Here is an 18,145-nt window from a genome sequence, read left to right as displayed (position 1 = left end):
TACCAGGCAGTCCCAGAGATGTGGCATGTGTGGCTTCGATGGGATCTGTCATAAGGACCTCTGACAGCTTTCTACACAGATTGATCACCAGCTAGGGATCCTTCTCCAGTGCCTTCCCATCCTTTCCTTGCTGAAGCCTTCCCAGGCTCCTCTGCCTGTTTAGTGCCTTCTCTGCCCTCCCCCTATAGTTACATTCTGGAATGTTCCACCATTTAACTTCCAATCAGAAAACAAGGCAAAAATAATCTATGATGATGTCTTGTGCTTTTATTTCCTTTACCCATCTAGGGCAAACTATTTTTTACATTGGTTTAGAATCTCTCTCCACTTAGTACTTAGCAAGTGCTTGGTAAATTTTGCATTGATTTTTTAAAATTCCTTTAGAGTTACTCTATTCATTCATTAATAATAACAATATTCAGTAAATATTTACCGAGTACCCAAAATACATCAGACACTATTTCAGGTGCTGGGATATAGTGACGAACAAGGCAGACATAGACCTATATTCTGTGGGGAGAGGACAATCAGTGAGAAAGCAAATAAACACAGGGTGCAATTTCAGAAGGTGATCAATGCTATAAATAAAATTTAAGTTGGGGAGGGGATAAAGTGGGGTTTGGGGCGGTTCCAATAACGCATCAGGCAAGGGCTGTCTGAAGAGATCACGTTTAAAATGAAGCTTGTTTGAAGAGAGGGAGCAAGAGACTTGAGGATCTGGGCAAAGCATTCCAGGCAGAAGAGAATGCAAAGGTCCCAAGGTGGAATGAGAAGGCGACTAGAGGGACAGGGAGAAGAACAGGGAGGCTGAATCACAGCGAGAGGAGCTTAGTGCAGGAGATGGGGTCGGAGAGGCAGGAGGAATCCATGCCTGACATGAGTACTGCAAGGAGGGGCTAGGCATGGCGCATGTCACCTCCGAGAAAGGGCATCATGTACATTATCTCATTTAGTCCTCAAACAGCCCCATGGCAGTAGCATTATTATCCTCTTTGGAGCTATACAAACTAGGGCTTGCAGTGGCTAGGTGACTTGCTGGAGTTCGCACAGATGGCAAGTGGCAGAACCAGGATGTGAAGCCAGAGCTCAATTCTATACTCCTGCTTTATCCACCATAGCTTCCACCCCTCTCACCTTAAGGAGATGACAATTTTGTGAGGGTGACAAAATTTAATCTTATGAATAATGTGAGAACAGAAAATATAATTTATGTTCATTGGAAGTGCACAGTGCTGGCAGTGGCCACTTTACCTTTACGTTTGTTTGTGTTCCTTTAATCAATTGCTAACAGACCTCCTTCACCAAGACAGCATCATGTTAAATATGAAGATCTGAAAAAATGGTGTCAGGAGGCACACTGCCCAGATCGGGTATAGTGCAGCTAAATATAATATTAGGGGATATTAAAGTCAGTCCTGTTTATCTAAATCAGTGTTTTCTGAACTTTATTCATTTGAAAATCGTCTTGAGTTTTTTGACCATATTCTTGTGCTATTATTTATCTAATATTTTCATTTAAATTGACTCAGCTTTTTACTGAAATAATTTGTCTGCGAAGGGAACTTTCTATTATAAACATAAAGCCAGTATAGTCTGCTATAAAAATAAAGTTTGTATTAACACAATTAATTAAAGACATCTTCATTTTGTCTAAAATTATCCAGAGTACCTTCAGCAGTATAAAGTGAAGCTGTGGGCAACATCGACCTGAATTATCTCTTCCTTCAACAAAAAAAGGTGACAGCAGGAGATGGCCCCATAGCCTAGTGATTAAGTTTGATGTGTTCCACTTCGGCAGCCTGGGTTTGCGGATTCAGATCCCCAGCACAGGCCTACACCACTTGTCAGCCATGCTGTGGTGGCAACCCACATACAAAATAGAGGAAGATTGGCACAGATGTTAACTCAAGACTAATCTTCCTCAAGCAAAAAAAAAGGAAGATTGACAATGGATGTTAGCTTAGGGCAAATCCTCCTCAGCAAAAAATGTGACAGCTAAGTATCCTGCATAGAATAGTTAATGCTTTGTCCGTATACTTCATCTTGTTTTCAATGACTATACTTTAGGAATTTATAAAAATTTACTTTGTTGTCTTTTTAATTTATGCAGAACATTAGCTTTATATCCTACATAATAATGGTAATCAAATGCCACAGGATGAAACACTGTGGTCGAGCGTGACATGCTTTCTTCCATCTCAGTTGGTTTTAGCACAAGTGCTCAAGACAAGTTGGAACTCAGTAATTAATAAAAATTTACTATTGAAATCATCTTCCTTCACCTTCCTCCTTTCATATTCCTTTTTAAATATTTTTATATATTCCTATGGCTCTCTTAGTTTTCTTGTGTTTAAACTACAGAGTTATCTTTGGATGTGGAGTGGTGAAGGAGGATATGTATCAAAGAAGGAGACAGTTAAGTAGTTTTGCTCCATCACTGTTCAGACCTACATCCTTTCCTTTTTATTTCCATTGTTCCCATTTTGATTCGAGTCCTAATTGCTTCTCATATTATTTCAAAAGGCCTTGAAAGGCATCTCCGCCTTTTGCATTTTCTCTCCCTGGCTATACCATGGCTGCTGACATGTAGTAACACTTCAAAAATATCACTCTCTTATTTTAAAAACTTTCATTAATTTCCTATTGCCTCTTGAACTAATCACCTTCTCTCCTAGACATTCAAAGTCTTCCACAATATTCTCCAATCTCCTTTCATCTCACACTTCTATACTCCATCCCTATACATATTGGATGAATCAAACAAGCCCATACTTTTCCATCTAGAAGCTTTATTTATGGTGTTCTCATTTCTATAACTCCCTCCTTATCATCTCTAACTCTCAACATCCCACGCATGTCTTAAGGCCCAGTCCAACTACTGTCTCTTCATAATACGTTTACGTGGCTTCCTTTGGATGCAGAGATATAATCTCTGTATCCTTCACCTTGTATCAAATTTCACTAAGTGCTAGAAAGCAGATTTTTCAAATGAGTGAAAGGAGGTTTTTGTTTGTACACACAGGAATTCTACTCTCATGGCCCTGCTATTACACTGGGGGAAGGGCGCTTATTAACGGTCTCTGAATCCCTTGTGAGACCTGCTGAAGCATTTGTAAGAAGAGATTGAATAGCTGTGTTCTATTTTGTTTTTGCTAGGAGAGAAGTCAATGACTGACAGAGTAAAAGTTCACTGTTTGAGGAATTGGAGAAAGTCACTGGCCTCCTTACTAACTCTTCTGAGAAAAGAGAAAAAATGGATTTCTTTGGTCTTTATTTGACCACTCCATTAATCACCTTTACTGTCAAACATCATTTCCTTTTGTCAAACTTACAACGACTCTCATTATAGGCACTCTAATGACAACTCCTTCCTTGTATATATTTCTTATGACTATGAAATCCTCAGTAATAATAAATAAGTAAATATTTTATCAGATCTTGAGATTGCCATCTCTATGAAGAGACTCATAGAAATGAACACATTCCCCAGTAAGGGAAAGAATTGCCTGTGTTTCTCTGAAGTGTGCCCAAGCCTGATGGACGCATATGACCGTCAGTCATCCTCTCTGTGTGCCAATGACACTGAGATGAGAAAAGACTGGCAAGTAGGGAGGGTGATATGAGGAGAAACAGTGAGTCATATGCTCCTTGAATCATATTATCAGAGGCTGGAGTAGGTTTGGTTTCTCTTAATAATCTTCTAGGGCTAAGATAGGGAGTTCAACAAATATGAAGGTCATTGTATACTAAAGAAGAAAGCACTCTAAAACAGTCTAATTAAGAAATATGTTTAAGGTTTGTATTTAACAACTGAATTCTTAATCACAAAAATAGAATGAATTGTGCTAGTCATAAAATGCATAAATGTAAGAGTGCAGAATTATCATCATTGGAATCATTGATAAGAAAGATTGCTGTTTACCAAGTGTGTTGTGACTAACATAGGTGTGACATTACTTATCCTTGTACCCATTAGGTAAAAGGCTCGTTTGGAATTTTAGAGGCAATGCATGGAAGCACACTTAGGGAAACGGTCTCCCATTACACAAATTGGCCACTCGACTGGCTAGAATGTCATGGAAAGCACTGTAGCCCTTGGCCAGAAGATGACGTAGTCAAGAGGTTACTGTGACTTGTCATTGTACTCTCCCAAGCAGTCTTCCTTTCTGTCAGAACTTCCCTTCCATTCCAGTCATGGACGTTTGCTTGTCCCCTGAAAAGTGGCTTTTCTCTGCCAGTGCTGGGGGATAGTTACTGGGTGCCTTCAGACAGAATACCTTTCTACCCCCTGTCCCCCAACCCTCATGGGCATGTGGCACTTCTGGCGACAACCAGCTCCAGCAGTTCTTGCTCAGACCTTCGGGGCGCCTGTCAAAGACCATTTGTGACAGGACTTGAGAAAAATAACAAAGCAGCTCTCCCCTCAAACCCTCTGAGGAATGTGAAAACCGGAGTGGGGACACACAGGTTCTTTGTAACCTCAGGTACACAGTGTCAGCTGCCTTCTCCCTGCTGGCAGGGCTAAGTGACCGAATACAATGAAATGCTCAATTGGGCTGCATCGGGCTAGTCAAGACAGAGGATGCATTTTATTAAAGAAAGTAACATTGTGCCTCCTGCCAAACTGAGGTAATTTCCTTCCCTTTTCTATACTTCCTAGCATTCCAGATTTATACATTTTAACAGTGTTTGCCAGAGCTCACCTGAAGAAAGCAATGCTCAAATAAAAAACTTAAAGAAATATTTTTGTTCAAGGCCCAGACTCATAAAGAATAACTACCATAGGCTTAAAAAAATCCCAAGCTAATTTTACAACTAATTACTTAAACAAACCAAATAAACAGACCAGTTTTGTCTCACTGAAAAGAAGGCCATAAGCATATAACCTGCCCTGGAGTTCAACAGATTCAAATGAGAAAAGACCTCACCCACCCCATCTTCCTATTGGCGTTACATCCAATCAATTATTTTGTCTCTGAAACGAAGATGCTTGTGCAGATTTGAATGCATTTGTTTCATCATTAAACAAAAGAAAGTGATCAATTTTTAATTACTAGACTTGCTAAGGACATGTTTAGACAAAGTCAGATATTTCTGATAACGACATATAAGTCAACACAGACTTTAATTGGATTCTGGATGTTTTCTTAAGAACCAGTAAGGAAGCAAACTCCTTTCTGGTAAATTGTCTGTTGAAGAGTGCCAAACGGGACCAAGTGGTAACTCACGTTTGGCCTGGGAGAGTGAGAGTTTCTCCCAGAGTTACTCCAGGGGTGCAAAGTCACCAGCACCAGTCACAAGTGCAATTGATACAGGAAACAAAGCGACAGGGCGAGTTAAATTTATCATATCTATTGTGTATTGGGCCCTTGGATGGGACTTTCACATGCATAATCTCACTTAGTCCTCTCCACACTCAGTAGCATGAGCTCACATTACAGTTTAGGAAACTGAGGCTGAAAGAGATTAAGTAGCTAGCCCCAAATTCCCAAAGCTAAAAAGTGGGCCAATAGGCAGTAATACTATTGTCTCTTTTATTGATCAATTTAAAAAATGTCCAATCCATTCAATTCAATATGCATTCTTTTGTATTCCTTGGGTACTAACACATATATGATACTCTTAAGAAAAATTACAGAGTTTTAAAGCTCAATCATTTATCCACACATCCTTCAATAATATAGTTAGTGATAAACCCGAATACTAGTGTGAAGTAAGTCTTATGCTGGCACAGAAGAGAGTGATTAATTCTACACTGGATGAAAGGTGCTCGTGTTGGTTTTAAAGCAGCTGCCCCAATCTTTTCAATGTAAAGAACTCTTTAGTTTGCCAAAAAGATTTAGGTGCCCCTTTTCCCCCACAATGGTACCTATATGTTTAACATCTTTTAATTGATGAAATACATATCCATCATAACCTGATAAGCATTTGATATAAACTTTAATCCATATATTGGATATTGCGTAGTTCCTAGAAGGAGTCCAGACATGTGGTCCTAACAGCATTCTCTGCCGAAGCATCCATGACCCACAGGTTGAGAGCCATTGTTTCAAAGATCAAGAAAGAAGGGAAACGTGTGGAATAAGGAGGCATTGATATGCAGTTAGTCTCAGATAGAAGGAGCTCTAAGGAGATAGTGGCTTTAAAAAAGAAAGGACAAAGAGGACTCACTTAGGATTGATTTAGAGAAGTTATTTCATGGAGTTAATTTTCTGGCAGCCTGTATTAGATTCTGAAGCTGCTGTAACAAATTACTACGCATCAGGTAGCGCAAAACAACGGAAATTTACTGTCTTACAGTCTGGAGACCAGAAGTCTGAAATCAAGATGTCGGCAGGGCTGCGTTCCCTCCAAAGGCTCTCCGGGAGAAGCCATCCTTGCCTCTCTAGCTTCCAGTGACTCTGGATGTTCTTTGGCTTGTGGCCGCGTCACTCCAATCTCTGCCTCCATCTTTCCATGGCCTTTTCTTCTTTGTCTGTGTCTTCTTCTCTTCTGTCTCTTATAAAGACACATGTCATTGGACTTAGATGGGCCTGTATAATCCAGGATGATCTCATCGTGAGATCTTTAACTTAATTACATCTGCAAAGACCTTCTTTCCAAAGAAAGTCACATTTACAGGTTCTAGGAGTTAGGATATGGACATACCTTTTGGAGGCCACCATTCAACCAACACAATCTAACACCTAACTTAAGGCCTCTGGTGTAGTATAAGGAAAACTGTGATGTCAAAAGAGTTTGAGAGTAATGCCTTGTGAACTAGGGGTGGTGCAGGGGCCCGAGTTCAGGCATCCTAGAGATCGCCAAGGCATCCTCAGCTCAGCCATCAGTCACCTTCTGAGGCCTACAGAAATGTACCTTATCTAAAAATACACCGTAAGACACAATTGTAGTTGCTTTTTTCTGATTATAATAGCAATGCATGGTCATTAAAATATTCTTGAAAATATAAAAAAAATCACAGGAAGAAAAGCGAAAATAAAAGAAGCTATCTATTCTATAACTCAGAGAAAGATAAATTCTAGAATATTTCCCACCTCTGCTCTCCCTGGCTTGACCCTTCACTACTAATATTAGACCCCATCAATTAGACTCCACTAATCTAACCAAATTAAACTATTTATGTTTAATTTTAAAAGGTGTTTATTTATTTATTTTTTAAATGTTTCCCTTTTTCTCCCCAAAGCCCCCCAGTACATAGCTGTATTTTTTGTTTTTTAGTTGTGGGTCCTTCCAGTTGTGGCATGTGGGACGCTTCCTCAGCATGGCCTGATGATCAGTGCTGTGTCCGTGCTCAGGATTCGAACCAGCAATACTCTGGGCCACCGAGACAGAGTGCATGAATTTAACCACTCGACCACGGGGCCGGCCCCTAAAATGTGTTTATTTTAAAAATATGATATTAACATTTTAATACATAATGCCACTAATATCTATTAGTGAGGAGTCAAGATTTATAAATTTGATTTCTAAGACAATATTTGTATTTTCTATAAGATGAAACAACATTTTTTCATAAGACATTCCATACATTGATCATGTCTTCATTATAATCCTGCTCCCTAGTCATATATATTGGAGAGTATATATTTCTCATTTATATATATATACTCATAAGAGTATATATAATCTCATTTAATCACTACCATAGCCCTCAGGGCTAGGCAGATTTTAAAAAAATAAAAGTAAGGCTTAAAAAGTATAAAGCAATTTGCTGCAGACAACACAGCTGGTAGGTCACAGAGCTGGGATCAGAGCCCAGATCGTAGAAGGTGGAAGACACTGAGCCATCTGGCTTCTGGGAGTAAGTTACTAGGGTTTTTGATACTTGGTTTTTCCCAGGCAACGCACACATCCGTTCTCTCATCCCTCACCTTATTCTCTTTACATAGGCATAGATTCTGACTTTATATACATTATCTCATTTAATTTTTTGACTCAGTTTACAGAGTAAATTTTTCCATTCTCATTTTACTGAAAAGGAAACGATTCTCCCCAGCCCTCACCACCCTGGCACTGCTGGGAGACATGGCGCTGTGAGATGGCCACTCAGAAGCACGGGACAATAAACTCCTGCTCCAGGGCTTGTTTTTCATCACTTTTCCTTCTCTCTCCTGATAGTCCCCAAATGGTGGCAAATATACCTATTCTCACATGAGACTGCAGGAAGTGCAAGGTAACTGAGTATTGATTTTAAAAATATATTTGATGAAAACATTATATAAATATGCTATGATTTCATTTTAAATTAAATTTCTTCAATATATAGCAAGAGTTGTTTCGCTGTACTGATAACTGATATCCATTAAAAGCAAGAATCAGGAATGCTGTTCTGGTACATTTTCCCAAAGAGTGTATGCATAGAATTTTAATTAATGTTATACATTAATAAGATTAACTAGTATATGTTAATAATTTAATCAGCATATAAATAATATTTATGTATATATTAAAATATATAATTATAACATATTATATAATGCTTTTTTTTTTTTTCAGCATAAACAACACATTGTTTTTTAAAAGTTGTTACATATTGACCACAGTGTAGATTCTCAGAGTAAACTTACTAAAACAGACATCTGATTACATTCCTCCAATTTCCCAAACCTCTTGTGTTTTCCCATTGCCTTTTGCAGTCTTACTGGGAAGGGACATGCTATGGAGATTTGTAAATTCAAAAAGAATTTTCACATTTCCTTGAAAAATTGTCTTAATGTCATTTTTTTTTTTTTTTTTTCAGTTGTACATTTTTGTTAGTCATGTTGTGGGTACACCACTTCCCCCTCCGTGCCCTCCCCCCACCCCCCCTTTTCCCTGGTAACCACCGATCAGATCTCCTTCTCAATATACTAATTTCCACCTATGAGTGGAGTCATATAGAGTTCGTCTTTCTCTGACTGACTTATTTTATTATACATATATGCTTCATTTTTACCAAATATTAAATTATGAACATTTCTTCATGTCTCGATTTTTCAAGAACTATGTACATGAATGAATAACATTTCCTTCTATATAATTACCATTATTTATTTATCCATTTTTCTATTGCTGAGCATTTAAGCTACTTTTAAAACTTTTTTGCTATTATAAACAATGCAGAAAAGGATGTTTTTGTACTAATCTTGGTCACCATATGTGACTATTTCTTCATCATAGTTTCTCATAAGTAGATCTATTGCATCAAAAGTCATCCTTTTAACACTCATGGTAAAAACTGCGTACTTGCTTTCCATGGTTTACCAATTCACACTTCTAGGAGTTCTTATCTTCCATATTCTTGTAAGAACAGAGCATTGTATATATTTTTAAAGTGTTTGTTACTGTTCTATGAAGGTGATGATTATTAGCTTTATTCAGCATTTTTTATTATTACTGTGGAAGGACATTTTTAAAGAACAGTTTTTTAATCTTTCACATGTTCTCTTCTGGGATCCGTCTATGTTCTTTGTAACATTTCCTATGGGAATCTAAGTGTCTTATTGATTTGAACCCTCTCTCCTCTGTAGTTAGGCAGAATGCTGTTTTAATACAGAAATATGACTTTCACAAGGAAACAATTCTCCATTTTTCCATGATGATAAAATGTTGCCTGCCTTGCATTTGACTTTCCCATAATATTTTCTGAGAAAACATCTTATGAATGATGGAGTCCCCAAAGGGCAGTACTATGATGTAGACTGCTGTTGATAATTTGAGAAATGCAATAATAAAATGACAAGTAGCTTAGCCATCTTGAATTCATTCTGAAACAGTGTAAATAAACATTTTTTTCAAAGAATATTTTCCACTATTTTAGCCATTTCTCTCCTTAACTAAGTTATTAAGCATTTGGAGACCGGTACTTAACGGGAGAACATTTCCCTAAGTGTTCTTCTGCATATTTCCTTTAAAATTCCAGATGAGCCTTTCATCTCTCTAGGTGTGGTGACGAAGAATGTCTGCCTAATATTAGTACCATATTTGGTATAGGCAGCAAATCGTTCCTGTCAATGGTGCTAATTATTGTAATCCTGCACCCTGTATACTTTTCAAGTACAAGTCTCAGGCTTACATCTATGTTCACGTGTGAGGCCCTGGCAGTGGGACAAGCTGGCTCCATCAGCCAGGGTTACCCATTACTTCCTGGCTCCTTCCCACATTGATAAGTCTGTCTTTTGCAATGGGGCCACAGGAAAGCCCTCTTCTGTGAAAGCATGGAAATGGCGATGGAACATAGGAAATCTCTTCCTAAGCTAACAATCTCCATCTCTCAAGGGATTTGTCCAAGGAATTGAACAAAGACTGGCTGGAAGTTTTAGGTATAGAACAAAGGGAGAAGCTAAGACAGCCTCTGGAACAGAATGAGGCTGGCAAAATATTGGTACCTTCCTAAGGAGATTCCATATTGAGATCACAGGGCATGGAGGTACCAAAAACAGATCACGGTACAGGGAATCACGACTGGGGACCACCAAAGAGAGGGGCTGGCTGCTCCTTGGGGTGGATTAAGGAAGGCCCAGGCAGGGAAATCCCCTGGGGCCGAGCTCCACAGAGTCTGCTACCTTTTTATAGTGGCTCAGTTTCTACTGTGGCTGAGCTGGTTAGTAAATATGACAATTGGTTGCAATGGTGACTTTGAGACTGTAAAATGCTGAAGAGCTTTTTCAGTCATTACAAACATTTTATTACTATACTTTATACTATGACATGTGGAGTTAAGACTATATTTTTACTTCTAACTCTTTAAACATACAGAGACTCTTGACCACAATATTTGATTGTCCAGAACTCCTTACCAACCATGAAGGATTATAGATTTTGCTGTACAACTTCTGTTTCTTACTCAGATTTTAATCAATTTAAGAGCAAGGGACTGATTTTTCTACTTCCTTTGGTCTCCAAGCAGACTGCAATTGAAATGGATTCTGAGGGCCTGGAAAAGTTAATCCATCTCTGAAAGGTACTGGAGAACAGCTCATGAAGCCGGAGCTGCCCCGGTGTTTCAAATCCTGTGGTGAGAGACTCGGTCTTGCCTCGGGTGCACCTTGAACTAAGCATACCTTTGGCACTAGTCTTAGTAACAGCACTTATCAATCAAGTCTTTGTGTAGCTGAGTCAATGACTTGACATGTTAAATGAATAATTATGGATTGGCTGACCTGGAGCCCATTTTAGGAGCCAAACTTCAGCTTACTAATAGCCCCGGGATCAAGCTTCATACTGCACGGAGACGCATATCTGCAGACAATAAATGATCCCATTATTCTTTGGTTTGGTATGATGTTTATGATTGATCTTAACCCTTTGGTGAGAATGTGTTTTATGCCCTCTCATTTGTTTTCAGTCTACTTTAGATATATAAATTGCAAGATTCCACGGTCATAGTCTAACCTCATGGTTAACTACATGTTTTCTTTAAAACAAATCCAGCTACAATTTTAAGAGTTCATTTATCAGACTTTGTGATTCTTTAAAACAATCTCCTGTGTGCTTAAGGAAGTTGTACATTAAAAATACCAACTTTTTAGAAGCAATACAACTTTTTCAAGAATTTCTCTGTTTTTAGAGGTTTATTGAAATGTATTTGTTTTGACTTTTAAGAGTTAAGGTGACTTTTGATAGTGAATTTGCACCTAAAAATTTGAGAAAAACAGGCTTATATCATAGTCAGTAAGGTTCAAATTGGGAAAAGAGGAGTAGTTTCTGAAGTATCCTTAGCATTCTCACACCTTGTAAACCACCTCCCAGGGAAGATGCTTAAGAACTTGCTCATAATATTTCCTTCATTACTCATGAAAATATTTTCATGGAAATTTCACCAGATGACATTACACTTGCCTAAAAATCTTATTTTTGTCTTGCAACATTTCCCTTTCAGACATGAGCATTTCTGGGGAATTATAGTATTGAGCAAAAACTTAGTATTTTATGTAATAATTAGTATGAACATTGCATTAGGCAAAAGAAATAGTTTGAGGTTGATTTTGAAAGTAGGCAGAAAAACCCTACTCACCTTATTACAACTGGAAAATTATACACACGCTGGTATTTATATCTGGGTCCCATTTCAGTTAAATTAAAATGCATCATTTTATTCATTTGGCTTACATTTAGTCCCAAAGAAAAAATTCTGACATTTTATTATGCAGATATTTATGTCGTCATACTAAATGTCTACATGCTGTTAAAAAAGGTTGGAAGTCTGTCAAAATTAATCTCTTTTTGTTTGTTTGTTTGTTCTGTTTTTGCTGAGGAAGATTCACGCTGAGCTAATATCCACTGCCAATCCTCCTCTTTTTGTATGTGAGCCACCAAAGCATGGCCACTAACAGACGAGTAGTGTAGGTCTGCTCCCAGGAATCGAACCTGCAGTGCAAAGTGGAGCATGCTGAACTTACCCACTAGGCAACCAGGCCTGGCCCCACCTTTTTTTTCAACTTGATACTAATAGTTAGGGTGATAGGCAAAAGTCTATTATTGAATTGAAAAAGTTATTTCAACTTTTAAAATATATAGGGGATTTGAAATTAACCCATGCAGCAAATAATTAAAATTATAGACATATATATTTTAAATTGAGGTATAATTGACCTATAACATTATATTTTTTCTGATGTTCAATCTAATGGTTCAATATTTATATATATCGCAAGAAGATCACCACAATAAGTCTAGTCAACATCTGTCACCATACATAGTTAAAATACATATATTTTATGTAAATATGCTCTATAAACTTTTTAAAATAAATTCTCCAAGATTGCAAAGTAAAGTTTTCCTTATAAGTAGAGATTGGAAAAGAAAAAATCTTCTTTAATTACTAGTAAAATATTACAACTTAAATTTTAAACTGGCATCAGTTTATTACCCTTTTGATCATTTATTTTCTAGAATCCTTCTCATATTTTCTCAAAACTATACCTAGCTCAGGAGAAAAGAAACTTGATACCAATTACTTCAGGGTAGTGAAGACTGATACTTGGAAAGGCAGCAATGAAAGAATTAGGAAAGACCATCAAGTGTAAGGAAGTGTCGTTAGAGACTAAAGTCAAGATTACCCACACCCTCATATTCCTAATTACTAGGTACAGGTGCAAAAGCTGGACAGTGAAGAAGGCTGACAGGAAAAAAATTGATTCATTTGAAATATAGTGTTGGAGGAAGGGTTCTATGGATACTCTGGACCACCAGAAAGATGAACAAGTGGGTCCTGGAGGAAATTAAGCCTGACCTATTGCTGGAGGCAAAATATGATAAAACTGACGCAGTCCTACTTTGGGCACACATTGAGAAGGCAGGTTTCTTTGGAAAAGAGAATAATGCTGGGAAAAGCAGATGGCAGCAGGAAAAGAGGAAGACCAAATATGAGCTGGATTGACTCCATAAAGGAAGCCATAGGCATGAGTCTACAGAAGCTGAGTAGGGTTGTTGAGGAGAGGACATTGTGGACAGCACTGATTCGTAGGGTCACCAGGAGTCAGCCAATGTGATACTACATAATAACAAAGTGTTGCCTAAATTAGGTAGTCTCCAAAGTAGCATAGGAGAAAGTAGGGGTGCAATACTAAACATAACCAAAATTTTAATCATAGATTAAACTGAAACAAATGTAATTTAAGAAGAAAATTACACCGAAATAGCCTTTGAACATTCTTTACTACACAGCTCTAGACTATGGCAAGTCCAGTGACACAGAAATCAACCTGGGTCACAGGAGTAAAGGAAAGAGGTGATGGCCTTATGTATTGAGAGAAGCATAGAGTACATTGTTGTAAGGTTCTTATATGGGAAACTGCATAATATTACTCAGAGTTAGACTGTGATAAATTAAATATGTATGTTATAAACCCTAAGGCAATGGCTAAAATAAGCCAAAACCAAGAAGCTATAGCTAATAAGCTAACAATGGGAAAAAATAGAAGAAAAAATATGCAGTTAATCTAAAAGAACAGAGAAACAAACAGCAAGATGATAGTTTAAACCCAAACTTATCAATAATCACATTAAATATAAATCGTTTAAGGACCTCAATTAAAAGGCAGAGACTGCCAGATTGGAGAAAAAAACAAGACACAATTATATGTTGCCCATAAGAAACTCATTTTAAATATAAAGACACATAGGTTTAAAGTAAAAAGATGGGGGAACATCTGCAACTCCTATATATTGCTGGTAGGAATAAAAAATGCTACAGCCATTTCAAAAGAAATGCAGAAATTTCTTATAAAGTTAAACGTACAATTATCACATGACCTATTAATCACAGTCCTAAGTATTTATCAAAGAGAAATAAAAACAGTAAGTGAATATTTATAGCAATTATAGTAAATTATATACAATTGCTTCAAATTGGAAACAAACAAAATGTCCTTCAGCAGGTGAATGGATAAGTGAATGGTGGTATATCCATATGACAGAATGCTACTCAGCAATATAAAGGAATGAAAGATTGAGAAATACAAATTAATCTATAATGAGATATTACTATATATCTATTAAAATTGCTAAAATTATACTTAATCATACCAAATTTTGACGAGAATGTGTATCAAGTAGAACTTTACTACAATACTAGTTGGATTAGAAAATAGCACAACCATGCTGGCACACAGTTTGGCAGTTTCTTAAAAAGATAGGCATACACCTAGCACATGAGCTGACCGTTTTATCTGTAGAAAATTACCCAAGAGCAATGGTCCACAAAAAAACTTGTAGATGATTGTGATGGTTTCACAGGGATATACATATGTCAAAACATATCAAATGGTATTTGTTAAATATGTTCAACATATTGTATGTCAAGTATGAGTCAAATAATACCTTAAAAATTAAATCATGGAACTTTGAAGAAGTACCTTGTGGGATGTAACTAATGCAGCGCTCAGAAGGTAATTTACAGTCTTCGATACAAACATTATAAAAGAAAAATGTTGAACATCAGTGATCTAAGCATACACCTCAAGAACTTAAGGTATAGCAAGTTAAAAACAAAGTAGGTGAACATGAAAGGAAATAAAGACAAGAATAGAAATTAATGAAACACAAACATACAGTAGAGAGTATCAACAAAGACAAAATATTTCTTATGAAAGCTTTATGAAGTTGATAAACCCATGGTGAGATTGATTTAAAAAATGAAAAAGGAGCACATTAATTACCCATATCAGGAACAAAAATGAGACGTAATCCAACAGTATGCTATAGCAGGCCTGTACTGGTTCATAAGAGCTGATTGTTAAGTTTTCAGGAATTTTCAAGCCAATTTTTAAACACAGTTATTATTAAATTAAATTATATACGTTTTTCAGCTTAAAAAGTTAAATTAAAAACAAAGGTAATAAATACTCAAAACTCATTACTTCCTAATAACTTTACTAAAGTTTATTAGTATCTATGCTCTTGAGGCTACTTACATCTATTGTATCTGTACGGTGGAGATGCTGTATGACGGAGTGCTACTGCACATCTCTTACCAACGAGTACTCAAAACTACTATCCAATTCAGCAGAGAAGGTGTTCTCATCATGAAGAACAAGTGAAGATCCTACATACAAAGTACTGAAGCTCAAAGAACATTCAGTTTAATAAATATCATTTGTGTAAAATTGAGAAATTGTTTGACAATAGATAATATGCCAGATTTACTGACAATAGATTATTTTGGAATAGATATAGCACAATAGGATACAACTCCATTTGCCAAAACAAGATTTATGTGCAGTCGTAGATTGTCTACAGATAAAAGAGTTTCACAAAAAATTCCAATAAAACATTCAATGAGATCAAATTTAAATGGGATTTATAATAAAAAGTATTATATTGTTTATTTTATTATTTTTAAATTTTTCGTAACAGACCCTTATATCAATAAAGTTTATAATAAACTCTCATACATATATAATGCATATGTGTTTACTCCAGAGAGCTGCTTATTAAACATTTACCAGAATATCACAGCAATAATCCTACAGACATTAACAGATAAGAAAAATATATTTTTGCTAATAAATATAGAAATGTAGATGAAATGAATAACCTCCTAGAAAATCACAAATTACCAAAATTGACATAAAAAATAGATAATCTGAATATTTCTTTACTAATAAAAAGTAATAAAAATCCTATGGTAAACATTATCTATAATTGTGATACTTTAAACATTTTCTTACTTTGATCAAAACTAAGTTGCTTATTATCATTACTCCTATTCAACATTATACTATAGATTCTATCCAGTGCAATAACACAAGAAAAGAAACGAAATGTATAAATACTGGAAAGGAAGAAATAAAACTGTCATGTTTCACAGATGACATGGTTGTAGAAATTTTTAAATAATATACAGAAAAGCAATTCATTTAATAGGTAGAGTTAGAAAGGTTGCTGGATGCAATTCAGTGTTAAAAAAATATCAAATCAATTATATTCACATTACCAGTAACAATCAGTGAGAAAATGAAAAACGTTAAATGCCATTTACATGAAAAAATAATAAATACGGAACAGTTCAACAAAGATCTGAGAGACCTCTACGCAGACAAACTCATTATATAATTACATGAAAATGCAAATAATCAAAAATTTTCAAGACAATCTGGTAAAAGAATAAACTTAGAGGACCTCCACTACCAGACATCAAGACTGACTTTAAAGATAGAGTAATTTAAACAGGTGGTATTTTGTGAGGTCACACAAACAGAAGAGAACGGAGTTCTGAAAAAGACCCACACATATGTAAACATTTGATTTATGGCAAGGATGGCACTGCAGAGCAATGGGTAAAGAAATATCCCTTTAATAAATGTGCTGGTTCAATTCATATCCATATGGAGAATAGAATTAATGGCAAAGTTCATCTGGGCAAGTTTTCTGTTCCATGCAGCATCAGCTGGGATAAAACACCTGTAGTTACTTGGCACACTTCCAAGATGACTCATTCACATTGCTGACAATTTGTTTATTGCCAGCTGAGAGCTCATCCAAGGGTTTTGCCTGAGAGTATATGAGTGTCTCCGTGGGGCTGCTTTGGGCTTCCTCACAGTATGGTGGCTCACTTCTAGGAATAAAGGTTTCAGGAGTCAGGAAATAGAATCTGCTGGTCTCTTAAAGCCTGGACTCAGGAACTTCCACTGTATTAGTTCTCCTTTATTCTATTGGCCAAATAAGTCACAGAGCCCACCTAGATTTAAGAGAAGGGGAGCTATAAGACCACCTCTCAGTGGAAGTCATATCGAATAAATGGTGATCATCTTTAATCTTCCACATATGGAGTGCCTCCAAAGGATTTCTCTCTGCTCACCTGCCTCTTCCCCAGTCTTCAATGAATGATTTCCATGTACTCAGTGAAGGCCCCTGGGTAAGTTTTGGCGGATTAGTGAAGAAGTCACTCTTCTTGGGGCTCCTTATGATTCTAACTTGTCATGCTAACCCTCATTTGCCATTAAAAGTTCACAAAAAGTTTGGTTGCTTTCTTCTTACTGGTACATAGGTCAGATTCCTCCTTCTCTGGCAGCTCCACTAAGGATGAACAGTCACGAGTCTCTTCTTTCCTAGGAAGGCTTTGTCAGTTTCTGGAATTTAGTGCATTTAGATTCATTTGCAACCTTGACTCTCTGATGGTTTTTTAAAAGCTATAATTTTGTAGCTTATCTGGCTTATTCTCATTGTTAGGGTGAGAGGGACAGTCTCATGATGGTCTATGTTCTAACCAGAAGCAAAAATTTCCCTGAAATTCTTGATTTGTTTATATAATTCCTATGTTTTTCTTCTGATTTGCTGTAGAAGTTGTTTGTTTGTTTGTTTTGTTTTTTGAGGAAGATTGGCTCTGAGCTAAGATCTGTGCCCATCTTCCTCTATTTATATGTGGGATGCTGCCACAGCATGGCCTAATAAGCAGTCCATAGGTCCACACCTGGGATCTGAACGGGCAAACTCCACGCCACAGAAGCGGAGCGCGTGAACTCAACTGCTACACCACTGGGCCAGCTCTCTAGAAGTTTTTAAGGCCATAAATTTTCTTCAGTGGAAAGCTGTGAAAGTATCTCATAATAATTATTGTACTCTCAGTATCATTTTTCTATCAGATTAGTCAATATAGGTAGAGGGAATGATCCCTTTAACTGGTTCAGGGGGTCTTCTCTAACATCTTAATTTTATTTGT

This window comes from Equus asinus, chromosome 2, assembly GCF_041296235.1.
Source record: "Equus asinus isolate D_3611 breed Donkey chromosome 2, EquAss-T2T_v2, whole genome shotgun sequence".
NCBI classification, from domain to species: domain Eukaryota; kingdom Metazoa; phylum Chordata; class Mammalia; order Perissodactyla; family Equidae; genus Equus; species Equus asinus.
Note: the sequence above shows the minus strand (reverse complement) of the source record.